This window comes from Adiantum capillus-veneris, chromosome 22 (assembly GCF_014529385.1).
Source record: "Adiantum capillus-veneris isolate H3 chromosome 22, ASM1452938v2, whole genome shotgun sequence".
Classification (NCBI taxonomy): domain Eukaryota; kingdom Viridiplantae; phylum Streptophyta; class Polypodiopsida; order Polypodiales; family Pteridaceae; genus Adiantum; species Adiantum capillus-veneris.
Window position 1 is genome coordinate 70737964 of NC_140952.1, and position 17948 is coordinate 70755911.

The window sequence follows — 17948 nt, forward strand, 5'->3', positions numbered from 1 at the left end:
GTTACTATCAGATCAAGTTTGAGACCTCCGAGATGGTGTCCAAGGTCATCGCCATGAGTCCACTGACCATCCGAGCAACACGTGCACACTTTCAACAGCGGAGACATGGTTTTGACCCTGCTTCGAATGTTCTAGTAGAGGAGGTAGACATCCCCATCTCTGTTTGCTTTCCGGGTTTGTGGAGGGAGTACTTACCACTTTTGTCCAGGATCAGCTCAGCCATTGGGCCTGTCCTGCAGACACCTTGCACGACAGCCTCAATAGCTGCCAAGGCTGTTGGCATTCCCTCAGTTTGCATTTTGGTCAAAAACACTCACACGCTCCTAAAGGTTATTCTTCTACCTCGGGTGAGTGGGGGTTGCTTTAGACAGAGTGTGGAGTATTCGTGCCTCCCGAACCAGTGCTTCACGAATTGGCCATCTAGCGCAGTCCTGTCCACGGAGGAGGCCTTGACCTACACCATAGCCTCAGCCCCAGCCTGCAAGGCCTGGCCATCAGACACAGACAGAGACACAATGCAGACATGCAAAGCCACCCTCTGAGCGTGGGGCTCTAGCGGAGGAGGGATGGCAGCAGCAGGTGGTAGACGATGACAGGGGCCACGTCAGCTTGGCACTCAGAGTGGTCCTCAGGCGCCTACTCAGCAGCAGTGGGTTCCCAAGGGGAGCTGGTTTGGTCCTCTTGCACAGGATGAGGTCCTTGCTCCAGCCCCCACCCCAGCTTCACCCTTGACAGCCCCTCCCCCCCCAGAGTTCCCCCCTTCTTCCTCATCCTCCCCCCCGCCTCCTGCTCCTGCCACCTCTTCCCACCGCCCCTCTACCTCTACTGCTCCCTCCCGCCCCTCTTCTCCACCGCTCCCCCCAGCTCCTTCTCCCCCCCCTCCTGCTTCAGTTCCACAGTTGACCCAGGGGGCAGGGCCTTCTCTGACGGCTAGGAGATTTCTTGGCAGCGCCTTTGCCATGAGTCGCTTAGCGAGAGAGGGACAACCTTTCTTGTGACCCCCTCCACAGGTACAAACATCTTCCCTTGCAGCTATCCCTCATGGTCCGACGAGCATTGACATCCGGCGCCGATGGGACTTCTTATGAGGCATCCTGCTTCAAGGTCCATGCTTTGTTCCTTGCCGCTAGGGGGACAGATGCCTTGGACTCAGCAGTTGGCTTCTCCTTCCCCCTTTGCGACATGGAGCAGACAGAGTGGACTCTCGACTCAGTGTTGGTATGGTTGCACACACAAGTCCTAGAGTTATCTCACCACATGGGAGAACTAGGGAGTTACAGAAATGCTCCAGACTTTGTGGCCTTTGGCCAAGTTTGCGGTGACACCTCCAGATTCAATAGGATGTAGACACATTGTGGTTTACTTCTTTGCCGATTCACACTTCTTGCCATGTATACATTCATGAGGACTCCTGGACAGAGGAGGTTGCTTTACGTATGGCTCACTCTGCTTGGACTTGGGCTAGACACTTGTTGCAGTCAAGCCTATCTAGAGGATGCTCGGATGCGAATTACTCCCCATCCAAGCCAGCTTCGAAGATAGCCCGTCTAGCTGGTGCGACAGCATTTGTTCTCTCTCGCTCCCCATGAGGATCGTCTCATGGAACGTGCAGGGACTAGGTGGGCCCCAGTTTCAGCGTCAGCGAGGCCAACTGCGTCAGGAGCTTCAACGCTACCTTGTGGGAGGAGAGATTGATCTCCTTATGCTTCTGGAGCACCATCTTTGTGAGAACCGCATTAGACGTTGTGGTTGGTTCTTGTGTGGACGATATGATACTTTTTGGTCAGCTGCTTTTGGACCTGGAGGCATCCATGGTGGGGTATGTATGACTATTGCGGACTCTTTGCAACAGGCCATTGTGGACAGAGGGATTATTGTGCCAGGCAGGGCTTAGTGGATTACTATGTAGGTTCAGGGTGGCCTAGTGGGTTTCCTGAACATCTATGCGCCCAATGTGGCGAGTGCTCGTGTAGAGTTTTGGTCTCAGATGTTGAGTCTCTGCCGGAGGCAAAACACTAGTGCATAGGAGGGGACTTCAACATGTTGGAGGACCCTTCTAACAGGATTGGTGGTAGCCATGCTACAATGCATGGAGTTGAGCTGGCAGCTTGGGAGAGGTTTTGTATGACTCTTAGGGTTTTGGATGTTTGGCAGCACTCTGGTTTTGTGAGGCCCCTAGACAACCTTGCCTTCTCTCGGTGGACCGCAGAGTGGGAGGAGTGAATCTATCATGGATAGATTGCTTCTACACTAGTGACCACTTTAGTGACTTAATCATTCTGGCAGGGACCTCCTTCTCGGACCATGCACTATGGGCCTCACAGTGGCAGACATGGAGAGGAGTGGGAGCACGATGCTTCGCATCCAAGAGAGGGTCTTGTTGGACTCAGCACTTAGAGAGCAGCTAGAGGCTCTCTGGACAGAGATCTTGGAGAGGTAGGATTCTCCTATTGATAGAGTGGCCTCAGGCCTAGCCCAGATTAACCGCTTTTTTCTCTAGGAGTCTCTGGCTCGCTGGGCTACAACAAGAGAGGAGGAGCAGTATCTCAGACGGGGCATTGCTTCATTATAGAGGATGAAGGAGTAGCATCCAGACATTCCCTGGCTGGAGGAGCAGTTACAACAGGCTCGACAGGAGCTTGCTAGCACAGAGGAGAGGTGACATGAGTTTGATTTTCACCGATAGGCATCTCAGTGGACCCAGGTGGGCGACAAAGTGACTGGTGCTTTCTTTGAGGTAGTGGGACCTTGGCACTCGCATGCCAAGGTCAGTCAGTTGAGGATGCCAGACGGGCTAGTTGTTTCTGAGGCTAAGGATATGCGTGCAGTTGCTATTGACTTTTACCATGAGTTACTGTTTGTTGCAGAGTCCCAGTCAGAGCGTCAGGATGCATGCAGGGATCAGGTTTGGGCACAGATGCCTTGTCTTGTGACTGAGGAGATGCGTCAGAGGCTTGCTACCACTTCAGCTTGAGGAGCTGCACACAGCTCTAAGGGCCCTCCCCTGTGGTAGCTGTCCAGGTGAGGATGGGTTGACTCCCAGTTTTTTCTTGGAGTACTAGTTGGCCCAGTTCTCTGTAGTGCTTTTCAGTACATTTTTCACAAAGGAGTGATGCTTGACATCATGAGTGAGGGCCTAATCTACCTCATTCCCAAGGAGGGTGGCTCCTTGGATGAGATTTGACAGTGGCGTCCCCATCACCATCCTCAACTCAGCCTACAAAATTCTTGCCAAGGCTCTGAGTTTGAGGATTCAGCCACTTCTAGAGAGCTTTATACATGGGACTCAGACAGGATTTGTCAAGGAACGCAGTATCCTTGACAACATCTTTACCTTTTTGGAGGCTTCTACCCTGGCACGGCTCCATGGTGAGGACCTCATGATTCTTCTTCTCGATTTTGACAAGGCATACGACAGAGTTGACTGGGACTTTCTAGAGGGCACTCTACGTAGGATGGGCTTCTCAGATGCTTGGATCAGAGTGGCGTCAGCTTTGTATAGACAGGCTCATAGTCACGTACTCTTGGCAGGAGGCAGAGTTGATCGCTTCATGCTTACACGCTCGGTCAGACACCATTGTCCTCTTGCTCCCTTCCTCTTTCTGTTCTATGCGGAGGCGATGAGCAGGTTTTTGGTGTCGCAGCAGGTGGGTCTACCGGGCTTAGCACTCCCTATTCAGGGAGATGAGCTATTGGTGGACGATGAGTTTGCCGACAACTCAACCTTGTACTTAGATGGCCAGGAGGCCCACCTTCACAGGTGTGAGCAGGCTCTGGAGACCGTCTGTTGTGCATCGGGCGCACTGATCAACTGGAGAAAGACAATGGTTTTCTCGGTTGGTAGTGCTCCTGTGCCCGATTAGATGCCAGGAGAGGGTTTTAGGTGGATTCCCCCAGGGACTGGAGTTCAGTACTTGGGCTATCAGGTGGGTTTGGACTTGTCTCCCGAGCAGTAGATTGCTCCCCTTCTCCTGTCTATCAGGAGAAAGTTGTTACATTGGAGCTCATCACGACTTTCTTTGGCTGACAGAGTAGTAGTTGCCAACCAGGTGTTGTTGGCAACTATGTGGTACATCACTTCTTGCTGGATCTTCTTGAGTTCTTATATCATCTAGGTAGAGAGGCTAATGAGGAACTTCCTTTGGTTAGGACGTGACACTCAGATAGCCCGAGCCAAAGTGGCTTGGCAGGTCATCACTCTTCCTTGTTCACAGGGAGGGCTTGGGATTATTGATCTAGCATAGCAGAGCAGAGCCCTTCTTGGGAAGTTCATCGTTAGAGGACTTCTTCCAGGTGAGGATCCCTGGAAGGAATTCTTGCTATAGCGGCTTCGTGCTAGCGTGCCTCAGGCAGAAGGCCCTTGGCAACCTTCGACTAGATGGATCTTTACAGAGATGCGAAGAGTTGGTTTGAGAAAGAGACTGGAGGACCGCTTCGCTGTGAGCTTGCTTCGACCTTGGGAGCTCTTGCGTCATGGCCTAGAGCAGAGACAACCTACGTGCATGGAGGAGCGCCTATGGCAGCCCCTCGTTGGGAACCCCATGGTTAGCACTCAGAGAGGCCACTTGCTAGGTAGTCGTCCTCATGGTTCCTCGGGTCCCATGGCAGTGGGTCCAGCGCGCTCTTTAGGTGACTGGCTAGAGTTCACAGGTTTTTCAGAGGAGGTGCAGAGTCTCCAGCTACTACAAGGCATGAGAGGGGTGCAGAGCATGTGCCAGGACATCTCAGAGTCAGTTCTAGCTGAGTGGCTCAAGCCTCTCGAGCCAGTAGCACCTCGGTGGATGGGAACCTTCACACGGCTGGAGTTTCTCATCTCACTCAGGGCCTGCTCAGAGACTGTTCCATCCCTTTTCTTAGAGCTCCAAGAAGGGGGACGCCTTTAGCGAGTTGCAGTAGAGGCCCCGCATGTGGCAGAGTGTTGTTTTCAGAGGATCCGAGTAGTGGGCATCCGTGGGAGGACTTGTGCCATAGATCCTGGCCCAGCAGCTCTTGAGACTGGACACTGGAGGCTGTGGGGTTGGGAGCGTTGTCCATTGGAACGAGTACAGTGGGATCCTGGTGAGTGGATATGGAGGGATCCCTTCTCTTTTGCAGACCATCTAGGAGTCTCGTTCTTTCAGTACACTGTTCGTGTGGGATGTCATATACTAGCAGCATAAAGAGAGGCCCGCCCCGCTGCAGCACCTCATTGGCAGGAGGCGAGTCTCACAGATGAGTTCTTGATAGCATTTTGGGAGAGCTTGTGGGACTCCAGACAACCCAGGCGTGTCACCTTGTTTCAGTGGGTGGCTGGTCGCACACAGAGCTACAGCAATTGGGAGCTGGCTAGTGCATAGTGGTCTCTCGGCTGCATGTGCAGCTTGCGACTATCTTGTGGAGAGTCAGTGTCACTGTCTTCGGGACTGTCCCTCGGCCCAACAGGTGTGGCTACGAGTTCTTCGGCTGATGCCTGCTGTCTCCATGGCTTGACAGTACACATGGAGAGCAGCGTCTTGGTCCACCCTCACGGGCACGGCACTTCAGTTTGAGCTATCCTTCACCGGCGGCAGGATGATAGTGATGCAAGAGGGGTGACCTACACTCCAGCCTGCTACAGAGCTTACTCCACAGGAGTGGTGCAGTGAGAGAGAGGAGTGTTGGGAACTCATTAGTGGAATGACACTCTGGTTCATCTGGCCGGCCCGTTGTTTTTGCATCTCTGATGCTCGCCCTATGCCACCAGTAGAGACTGTACGCGATTTTTGGCTAGAGCTGATCCACACTCTCAGAGGACAGCTCGAGGGACTACAGGGCAGCTCCCACCACATGCGAGAGTCTTTCCTATGACTCTGGCGTCCTGGGCCTTTGTACACCATGGTCCAAGGTGTACTTCGATGGCACTACCGACCACCTGTGTGTCTTTTCCCTCCCCCCATTTCTTGATTTAGCCCCATTGTACATATGTTGGTTTTTTCATTGGGAGAGTCTCCCACCATGGTTGTTGTAGCCCTCTCTTGAAGAGGTGGTTGTAGCCCTATGGGCAGTTTCAGTAACTAAGAAAAGGATCTTTTTCTCAAAAAAAAAAGGTCCTGGAATGAGTGTGGCACCTTACTACCAACCTTCTGCTTCCCTTTATTGGAAGCTCCATCGTTTGATCCTTCATCACCAGTCGATGGGTGATTAAAAGTAGCTACACTGATGTTTTGAGAACATGCATTAGTGTCCATGATAAGTTCACAAGCCCCCTCTGCATTCATACAATCACAAAAATGTTAGGTTTTTTAAAAATTAGATTTAATTGAAATTTTGTATAATAAGGTAAAATAATTTACATATAAAATAAAACAAAAAGGAACATGAAATTGGTGGTAATGAGGAGCACTCCATTCCAACAATAGAAATGAGTAGACAAGTAAGCCGGGAGCTCTCCATTCCAACCATGATTCAACAAGTAGGCCAACCTACTTTTTTTGTCACTCTATCATGTGTGGAGCAAAGATGGAAGCCATTGCATGAATGTCTTACTATGCTCAATCCACAAATCAACAAATCTGATTTTCAAACTACTACTCAATTTATTTGTGCATTGGTGCGTGTTGATCCTATCATTACAGCTTGATACTATGTCCATAGATTTCACTCAAGAAGGAGTTGAAACAAAATTTAAAAATACTTGGCCAAATCATGGATTTCTTCTTCCTTCACTGAATTTCAACATAGGGGAACTTAGCATGACCATGGATTAATTTTGGATTAATTAACAATCCTACTTCCTTCAAACAACTATTAACAACAAATTAAAGAAACAACAACCATTTATAATTCAATGCTTGACCATATTTGGGTGAGGAGCCAACAACCTCACTACATCTGCGACACAAGATTTTGCATTTGGTCGGATCATTCAACCACATATATACTACAACCAAAATAAACTCCATTACAAGACCAAAGACCACCAGAGGGGACACCTCCCTTCCCTCCCCCCCCCCCCCCCCCAACCACCCAAAAGCGAAGAAAATCCGAGTTCTCCTCATGCCAAACAATAACAATTCCTCCAACTAAGTATTGTACTTCAACACTACCTACCTCGAAACCTTGTTCCACTCGTTCCACCATGTGTACCAAATACAAATTTTGTAATTTACTACCATTTTGTCAATATAGTTTTTTCCTCGATCTCAAATCTAAGCATGAGTACACAACAATTCTTTTGTCTCTGAAATCTTCTTCTTCAATGCAATTTTGATCCAAAAAAAAGACCTCGTGTTTTTATCACTAGTCGCCCCAAGACATGCCTTTTCTGTTTGGGGGATGGGCACTGGCGATTCGAGTGTATTGAAGCTATGGAATATGATCGAAAGAAGCAGGAACGAGCTGCAGGGAAACAGCCTAGTGTGGCTATGGTTCAGATTGAAGGATTGGAGGAGTCTAATCCAGTGGTTTCATTAATCACGTGATCGGGTAAAAATGTGGTTCCAACACCCGATGTAAAGATTTTGGATTGGACGGCTCAGAAAGAAGTGCGGAAAAAGACTGTGTCCTGGTTGCCACAGTCCGCACCACCATTGAAATCATCAGGACCATCGACCGTGGGCCTGGAAATAAAGGAAGGAAAAGTTGGAAATAAGGATGATATTAGAGAAGAGGAGGATTGGAATTCAGTTTGGAAAGAGGTCCTCATGTCGCTAATACAAGTACCTCTGGGTTCATTACTGAAATTGGTCCCGTATTTTCATAAGGCATTGCTGCGACAAAAGTCTACAGAGCTGAGAGAAGTCTCCATCCGGAAAGTTGAAAGCGAGGAGGATGATTCAGCCCCGTTGCCGGCAAATAGGTTTCAAAGTGAAGGAAGAGAGGTCTTTATACAAGGCCAAAAGCACAAGTCAAGAATAGGGTGAGCAAAGAGAGACAAGTTGGCGCACGTCTGTGGCTTTTTTTTATATAAATTATTTTTTGACTTTTTTTTTTCTTATGGACACGGATTTAGATGCACGATTTAGAGAGACTAAGTAGAGGCTTGACTTCCAAGAAAAGAGCTCTAACTAAGCTCCTCCTCTTTTTTCTAAAAAGACTCTTTCTTTCCTCAAAACAAGCCTTTTCTTTTTGGTGATCAACTCTCCCACTTACCATTCAATTTTTACATCAAATTGACCATCCAAGCAGTGTCTGGCCAACTAATGGAAACCGTAGCTAAACTATGTCACACCGTAATATCCCGACATAATTATGATTTTCCAATACTGTCAATTAAACATGTTAAATCAAAATTCGATGAAATAGATATTGAAATTTATTTTTCTTATTTTTAGAAGAGACCCAAAAATTGGGAATCTTACAACCAAGTAGACTTTGTCACTCTACTTTGGGAGAATGAAATGGACTAACGAGTAGACATGCTTGTGGAAACTTTGTCTCCCAAGCACCAAATGGATTAGTCATCCATCTTGGAAAGATGTTGTAGGGTCAAAAGGGATCCTCTACCCACTACGAAAGATTGAATAACGACTAAGGCTTTATCTCTTCTACCTCATAGTCGAGGATGACTATGATTTCAAGAGAGAGGAAATGTCATAAAATCTAATATCTAACCAACCCAAATGATTTTCTCATATTAAACTGATCATTTAATGTGAGAGAATAAACAAGAACAAGGGTTAGACTATAGATATGTGCTTACAAATCTATCTCAACACAGGGCCAATGGTAACGGGGTCCAAATGAGGGATAGTTTTTCAAAGAGAAAGGCTAACCAATGGAGCTTAAAAGACCTTTAGGTTAGCTTCATTAAAGACCTACAAAGGTTAGTGTAAAAGTCCTTTGATCTTAGGTAAGCTAGGGACTGAGCTTGCGATGGGAATCCGGCCCAAGCTTAAGGTGCTTGAGGTGCTTGTCATGCTTGATGACTAAGGTTCTTGAGGTGCTTGTTGTGCTTGATGAGTAAGGTGCTTGAGGTGATTGTTGTGCTTGATGACTAAGGGGTGCTTGAGGTGCTTGACGTGCTTGCCGACGAGGGAGCTTGAGGTGCTTTGTCATGCTTGCTGACTAAGGTGCTTGGGAGTAAGGCGTGCAAAAGTTAACAACTATCCCTACAAGCAGGGGACAAGCCCTACAAGAGAGGGTAGAGAGAGAACACACACACCCTCACACAAGGTAAGCTTGGGTAAAACAAAGTATATAGGACACTGTCAAGTCCCTCTTCATATTGCCCTCATCATGTGCCTAAAGCCTATTGGTTGGCCTCCCAAGGAGTCAATGATAAATTAGTTAATTTAATTAATTGTTTTAGAATTTATCAATTCCTCTCTCTAAAAGGGGAAAGGGGGACACTTGTCCCAAGGCTACCCTTGTTGCTTGATATGCCCCTGCATATGATTGGCTAGGCTTGGATAGGTCCATTGATCTTCAATCATGAGCTACAAGCGGGGGGGGGGGGGGGGGTTCGGCCAAAGCAAGCTAGGGGGTTTCTTGAGGGGTATACTCTCCCACACACACTCTCACACACACTCATTGTGTGAAGTAAAAAGTGCAAGAGCTCCACCTCCTTCTCCAAACTAGTAGAGAAATTGAGAGCCTACACCAACACTCTTGGCTATGGAATGCAAGTCTAACCAAGAGCCATGCTTCAATGATTAATATTGCCATCTTCTCCATCTTCATTACTATGCTATTATGTATGCTAGCAAGAAGAGTGATGATAAGGGAGGAGCTAATTCTTTCTCCTATGAAATGTTTCTTCTTTCTCTTTCCTACCCTCATTCCCCACTAGCTCTCTCCACCTTCAAAGGTGTTTGAGACCTTGGGACTGATGCTTGGGATAGTTAACGCTTTCCACAAAGTTTATGTTATGCTTGTGATGCATGAAGCTTTCCATCTTCATTGCATCACCTAGGTCACAAAGAACACAAAGTTTGTATTGTACCAAGTCTCTCTTGATGGGAGAAACTATAATAAAAATGCCTAATGGAGGGGGGACAGGTTCCACACAAATCCGGTCGTCAACTGTTGTCATGTTCTTTAAACTCTCTCTCTTGCAAAAGTATTGTTCATGCCAAGTTAGCTAAATGCTATGTTTATGTTGCCACCATCAATTAAGTCATCCTCTATGCTCATAAAGTAATTTCACAAAAGTACTTTCTCTAATTTCCGCTACTCTCAAAGTTAATAGGCCATTTTCATTACATGCAGAGCATTGATGTACATCCTAGCTCTAAGGATGTAGGTGGTCTTGAGCATGTTTCAGGTTTTCGTAGTAGGGTTGCTATTGCTAGAGCTATGTTTCCTATGGCTGAGCAAGCTCATTAGGATGTTAGAGATGCTGACGAGCTCAAAGTGTAATATAGACCTCGACGGTCTCAAACGCCAGGAGCCCGATGCACGCCGAGCTAGCCATGGTGAAATGAACAGGGGGCACCACCTAGCTTTGAGCGGCTAGGATGCGAATAATAGTGATTTGAAATAACAAAATCACTACACACTGAGAGAGAGAGAGAGAGAGAGAGAGAGAGAGAGAGAGAGAGAGAGAGAGAGAGAGAGTGACGCAGGTGATGAAAACCCCTCGGAGTGTGAGGGAAAAATCATTTAATGATTTACAAAAACCTTATCTTCAACGAGGTGGCAACCATGGTGGTAGAGAGAGATAGTGAGCCTATGGTGCGTTCTATAGAGGTGACTCACGAGCACGGAGATTTCTACTATTGTGAGTGTGTGGGCGACCATTGGAGTCAAGGTGTAGACATGGCTTCTTCCCATAGTGCTAATGATTTAATGATTTACAAAAACCTTATCTTCAACGAGGTGGCAACCATGGTGATAGAGAGAGATAGTGAGCCTATGGTGCGTTCTATAGAGGTGACTCACGAGCATGGAGATTTCTACTACTGTGAGTGTGTGGGCGACCATTGGAGTCAAGGTGTAGACATGGCTTCTTCCCATAGTGCTAATTTTCCAAAATGCTACACTAAGATCCTTCCTCCCTTGATGCAAGTGTTTCCAGTCCCCTCCCGCCAAAATGCTACCAAGTACTTACCCCCCCGATAGTGACCTCTTAGTGCCTTTTTATAGGTGTAGGTTGCATTAGGTTAGGGTAATCTGATTAGATTTAGGGCCCTAATCAGGAGAGACAAAGAAAGGAGTTGGGCCTAGATGGTTGACGTTGCTTTGTTTTAGGAGAATTTAAAATAATATCTCCTAGGTGGGCCTTTGTGACCATCACCTAGAGAGAGGTGGAAATTTACAATGGGTTTTTTACAGTTTTTGGCTTGAAATTGGAAAATAATAATAACCTACGGATATTATTGCAACGATATGTCGTGGATGAGATGCCGGTGAATGGCTGTTAACCCTCACGGCTCACAGATACCCTATCACCTACGACGCACGTTGTATTATTTACTTGTAGAGTCAGGTATCGGGCTTGTCGGTCCAATAGGAAAAGGGTAAGAGTGATCGCCGATGAGAGGCGCACTCTAACAAGAACATTCAAGGGATTAGTTGGCTAAGCATGGGCGCCCAAATGTGAATGGGGTGAGCTCATATAAAAGTCAACTAAACCTAAAATTCACTCATTCTCTCATTTGTGAAATTGAAGAGTGCTCTTGCTCCATGTCCATCTTCTTCTTCTTCATCTCCTTGTGTATGTGTGAGAGAGTGAGAGAGAGGGAGAGAGAGGGAGTGTGTGTGTGCGATCGAGCATTACGAAGGCACGACGATGACGAAGTGGTTGAGCACGGCGTAGCGGCGTCTCCCTCTTCTTCGCGGCGAGGAATCCTCCACAACAGGAAGCGTAGAGCGGTGAGTGACACACCAACGCCATCTTTGAGCTTGCTAGTTTAGGCTTTGTTGTGTGCTTGGAGCCATCTGTGGCTCGCACACACTGTATCGACAAGTTCCTTGCATTGACACGTGCGACATACGCGCACATTTTTGGCGCCGCTGCCGGGGAATGCCATACACTAAGCTTGAATGGCACTCTTTGCTTCTTTCGTGGTGCAATTTCAATTGTAGGAAGGGTAGGGAAGGAGTGTGTGTGTGTTGAGAAGAAGGATTTTGTGTTATACTGTGTTTTTTTTTGTTAATGGAGTTTTCAAAGGTACTGTGTTTATCTCTGTGTATTAAAGTTGTTAGTTTTCTTTGTTAATGGAGTTTTCTTTGTTAGTACTGTGTTGTGTACTAAGGTTGTTAGTTTTCTGTGTACAGTAAGTAGGAAGTAGATCTGTGAGAGTTAATAGAGTGTGTTAGTGTGTAACGGTAGGTGTATTAGTTAGAAGTAGGTAGATAGAGTGTGTGTGTGCTCTCGCGTAGGCCACGGCGACCTTATCTTTTATTATTAAAAAATAATAAAAATTAAAAAAATTAAAAAAAAAATTAAAAAAAATAAAAATTTAAAGGTAGGATGAGGATCGGGAATATCTCCCAGACCCAAACCCAAGCTCACGCTCAAGCCTAGGCCTTAGTCGCCTTTTAAAATTACGAGTTTTAGCTTCACACGTAGCTAAAAATCGATTTTTTGAGGGCCAACGAAACTTCAGATGCCCGAAAATTGTGCTGTAAAGTACACAGTGACCCTCTAAGTGATACGCTTGTTTCGAGCTATCACACACTTTAATAAAAAAAAATCAAACATTAAAAAACATTAAAAACGTAAAAAACACGAGTGAAAACGGACGCTTAAAAAAGTAAGTGGTTAACCTTCGAGGGGGCTTCCTATGCGCCAAGCCCAATGCCAATACCTACTCCACATGTAGTCTTTGGAGCACCTTCATCCACGGTACCTGCTCACTTAGGTGACTTGGCAACATTTGCTCAAGCTATTGGTCGATCTATTGCTGAGAATATGCGTAACACGCCTGATAGAGAGCCTAGAAGTAAGGCAATACAAATAGCCAAGCTCATACAAAAATTTAGTGGAGACGGGGATGTGAGAAATCATATCGAAGTGTTTGAAAAAATATGCGATTCTCTAGGAGAACACAATGACCTACATAAGAGCAATGATTTAAGCCTAACCTTAAGTAGAAAGGCTGGGGATTGGTATAGAACCCTAAGGGTGGAAGAAAAAACGATTTACGCTTCTCTTAGGAGACTGTTCTTGAAAGAATACATACGAGAGGGAGTGTTTTGGGGTGTAGCCTCTCAGCTCCAGAAAGCCCAACGAGAGGAAGGAGAGTCGGTGAGAGACTTTATAAGTCGCTTGAAGCATTTGAATTCTCGTTGTAATCCAAATGAGCGCTTCAACAATAACCAATTGCATGATAGATTCATTAGGGGATTACAACATGAGGATATCTACAATCGTCTAGTCATTAGAGGTATCACCACTTGGGAAGCAGTCACCACCAATGCGATCCAATTGGAGGATAATTTAATGATTCAAGGAGAAAGAGTGTCTGTTGAGTCTAAATCTATTAGCTCACAAGCATCGGGGCATCAGCCAATGACCCTAAAGACTATTGCTAAGGAGCCAAAGATATCTTAGATGACTTTTGCAGATCTCACCAAGGCTATTCAAGAGAGTCTTAGAGACAGTTGTGCTCCATAGAACAATCATATGTATCCAAGAATGGAGCAATAATGGTGCTTAGTATGCTATGGACCGCATAGTACCAGTGAATGCCCTACTTTTAGAGTAAAATTCATTGGGAACTGTAATGCCTGTGGGAGGTATGGTCATCAAGCTAAGGATTGCATAGGATTTAAGTGCGCGATGGCCAATAGACCAACCTTAGCATGGACAGACACACCTCGAGTGCCTACATTGATGTCGGTCCCACCTCTTGAACAAAAAGCACAACACATGGTCCCTAGGGCCCAAAATGTTGTTCAAACAACACCCTTACTGCCTCCAGTGCTAGGACTGCAACCACCACATCCGAGAATCACTTCTGTGAATCAAGTGGGTTGTGGGTCATCTATTGCTTTTTTGGAAGGCTGTGAGAAAGATATAGATCCTAATATTGCCTATGGGATGGATGTGCTTGAAGAAAGTCCACAATACTACATGGAGGACTATTGGGGACAAGTCAAACCTGTCTATCAAGTAGCTGCTCTTGCGGCAAGAGGACAAAATATCAATGACACTGCTAAGAGACCACCTCTTCAATGCTATGAGTGTGGAGGTCCACATCGTGTAGCCGAGTGTCCTATTAGGCTACAAAGGAATGCCACACTAATGCAAACCAATCAAGCGAGCACGTCTACAATGCCAATACTCATGTGTAATCGATGTGGCATAGATCATTTGATTGCCCAATGTCCAAATAATCCAAATGCACCGAAGATCACGCCATTAAACTTGATTGAAGTTACCAAGGAGCCATCACCAAGTACACCTGTGGTACCAGTAAATGTACTCACACGATCGATGCTCCAAACAAAATTATATTCTTGAGGAAAGAGACACGGCATCAATTTCCCAATCTCAAAAAAAGAAGAAAACACGAAGGAAGAGATCGCAAAAACCAACGAAGTCAGACCCCAGTTCAAAAACCAACATAGGGACTGGTGACGACCCGTATATATGAATGACACTGAAGAGGATTCTGATTCAGGTGAAACCATGGAGACCAAAATGACCACTAAGATAGAAACCAACAAGGAAGATCTTCATGAGCCACAATGGCCAGGATCCAAGAAGAAGATAGGAACTTATCCAAACCGTACATAGGAGATTGAGTGAGTCAAGCAATTAAGGAGTTTGGTAGAAGATACCCAAAGGGATCTAGAACCAGCACCTAGGCAGCTCCATATTACAGACACCGTGTTCCCTACGCAACATCAACCTCACCATGTCCATAGACCCTTAGCCATACCTAGTGTCATCCAAGAAGAAAGTGACTTAAAGTCATGGGAAAGTGGGCGTACTCACTTCTTGATGGAAAGAATGTTTATAGAGGTACTACTTGATCCTATCGAAGAAATGGAGATCCCATCTTCCCCACGTCAAGGGACTGAAGTCCAAAAGGTTCCGTTAAACATTGCCAAATTGATGGATTTCATGTCTTCAGAAGTTAGAACCACCATCATGTCCAAACTATATAAAGACCCTGAGCTAGTCTCAGCTCTTTGAGCCTTCCTCAATGGAGAATTGAAGTTTGGGCTACCACAAATTTGCACATATGGATGGAGCTAGGGAGATGCCAATAGAAGAGGAACACTTAGATCCACAACCCAACCTAGTTGAGAACCCTGTTATAGAAATACCTGTTAACAAGTTGGGACAATACTTTGAGGGTGATGAATCCAATGCGACCATACCAATCACTACTAAGGGATTAACTGTGAAGAGAATCCTTGATGGTGGTGCTGGGGTTAGCATTGTGACTAGAAATTGCTGGGAAACTATGGGAAGACCTCACCTTGCGACCACAACCATAGTAGTGAAGATGGACAATGGGTCTATTGTTAAACCTATTGGGATGCTAGAAGATCTTAAGATCAAGCGCTTTGGACATAAAATAAGGATTACCTTCCTTGTTATGGATTTATCCAAACACACTATGGCATTGGAGATGATCTTAGGACATCCTTTCATGAGGGAAGCAAAGATGGTGCATGACTGGTCTAAAAACCATGTCTACTTGCAGTTCCAAGATTCTGTCATTCGAGTGGATCTTGTGACTGGTCAAGCACATCCCCTAGGAAACATGTTTATAATTGATCATAGATCTGACACCACAGTTCACTCGGCCCCATTGCAGTATTGTTACACGTGTAAAGCGGACACTGATGTTGGGGAAGATTATCCTTATATGGCTGTACTACCTGGGATGACTGAGTCGGACAATGTGGATTGGGTCCACCTAGCAGCAACCATAGACACTTGGGGGAATAGGGAGACAACCTGGGTAACACTTGAGGGGGATGAAATGCCCGTACCCTTAAATATGCTAGAAGCAATGCATATAGCTTCTGACAAGACTCATCCTCATATAACAAAGAAAACATACAAGTGGGTCCCTAAAGCTTCTTTAGCGACCATAGCGAGTGCTAAAAAACAAAAGCCCCGTAAGAAACGTCCCACTCGCTCCAAGAAATGTAAAGAAACAGTGCGTTGGATTCCTAAAAAACTATTGGAAACCCAAGGCTACTATCAAGGAAATGATCAAATCTGGGTGCCAAAACATAAATTGTGCTCTTACTTGTCACCGGAACCATGTGAGCCCAATCCCGTAGCTCCAAAACAAATCGACAATTGCGGAAAGAAAAAAAATCACAAAATGCTACGCACCCGCTCCAGAGCTAGTTTGGGTACCGAAGAAAGAACGATTTTTTCCACCTAGCTCAAGAAGGGGGGAGCCCCATGAAGCTTCTAGCTCCTCATGTAATGCATCCATAGAGGTAAAAGCTTGTCCACAACCTCCACCTACAATAGTGGACCTCCATGAAGCTACAAAAGAATCCACACCTCCCAGTGTTCAAGAATCACCTGATCAACCACTTCAAGTTCGATCCTGGGAGAGTACCTTACTACCTTTGCAACTCGATGAGGCACCTAAGGTAATAGAAAACTACTTGCAAAAATCCCCACCTATTACCAACTGGAACAATTTGTTTCAAAAGGTGACAAGCCCATTTCAAATGGTATGATCTACCCAAGGAAGGGGGGAGTGTTTACTGACAGTCATCATTCACTTGCTTCCCTCTCAACCTTCTTTCCATGCCCTCTTAATCTCCCAATCTTAGGGAATGTATATATAAAGCCTTATACTCACAAAAAAATAAAATAATAAAGAGCAAGAGCAATTAGCAAACGAGTATGCATAGTAAAATTCAAAACATTGACTCAGACCTATACATTCGCATCCGGTACACTGAAATAGAAACCTATGCCATAAAACACCTTTGATCCTCATCACTCGAGTGATGGAGGGTAGGTAGAATTAGTACGATAGGAGTTTTTCTGTTTAGACTTGAGTGATTAGCAAAGTTCCTTTTTCCCACTGATGTGCCTCCTAGAGGTATTGTTTGTGTTTCATAGTGTGTACAGGAACAATTGCTGTGGTTAGGATTTGGACCTCATGGAATCTTTCTCTCATCCACACTTCAAATCAAGCACGACCATCAACACAAACAGGTGTTTCTTGTCCATTAGCATTGTCCCTTATCTTTTTGCATCTACGTTTGTCTGCTTTAATTGTGATTTGGTAGCATAATATTCACCGCATTTGCTTAGTACCAAACATTAAATTCAATGTAATTTTTTGTCATAATCACTTGTCTAGACTTAAAAATCAAGCAGTCTGACTAAGCTAGTTTGACCAAGCTAGGCGTTAGAGATATTCTCTTAATACCATGGGGAATGCCTTCTTAATAATCAATGGTTACTTAGGTTCTTAATCCGATTTAGGCAGCATTGTGTGAAATGTACTAGGGCTTTCTAGTGGGCTTAGTCCCTATTGACCTTTAGCTTAAGTATTATAAAGGGAGTTTACTAGTGTGATGAGCCTGGGGATGTGTAACAGTGTTCTATGACCCCCCAAAGTTACAAAATTAAAATGCTGAAAATGAACAAACAAAAAATCAAAGTGCCATAATGTAAAATCTTAAGCTAGAAGAGAAATCTCAGCTTGATTGGGTACTTCACTCACATGTATCGCCTATGGTACTAGAGCCCTAGAGGTTCCCAGTGTGGGCGCTTTTCCTTGAAAAGCAAAAAACCCAAGGCATACAAAATAAGCACACACATCAAAATTGAATCACTGTGAAAAGACTTTGGGGGGTCAAAGAAAAGGCAATCAGCCAGGCGATGATTTCATGAGAAATTCCTTTTATCGTAGCTTAACTACAAGGTCTTCTAGGTATAGCCTCTAGTCAGCCCTCGAACATGAAATACTTGGCTCTCGCGATTAAACAACTCAATTGACCAGAGAAAATTAAGAAGCTTACCCATGGTATTAATAGTCGATCTTTAGTGCCTTTGGACCGTTAAATTAGCGACCCCAGACATGAATCATTTTTACCTTTACATC

The 17948-nt window shown here is 45.5% G+C and overlaps 1 pseudogene; it reads right to left on the reverse strand.

Moving 5' to 3' along the window:
* Positions 1-454: 454 nt before the first annotated feature.
* The window catches only part of LOC147429560 (uncharacterized), a 19743-nt pseudogene continuing 2249 nt past the window's right edge, over positions 455-17948 (reverse strand).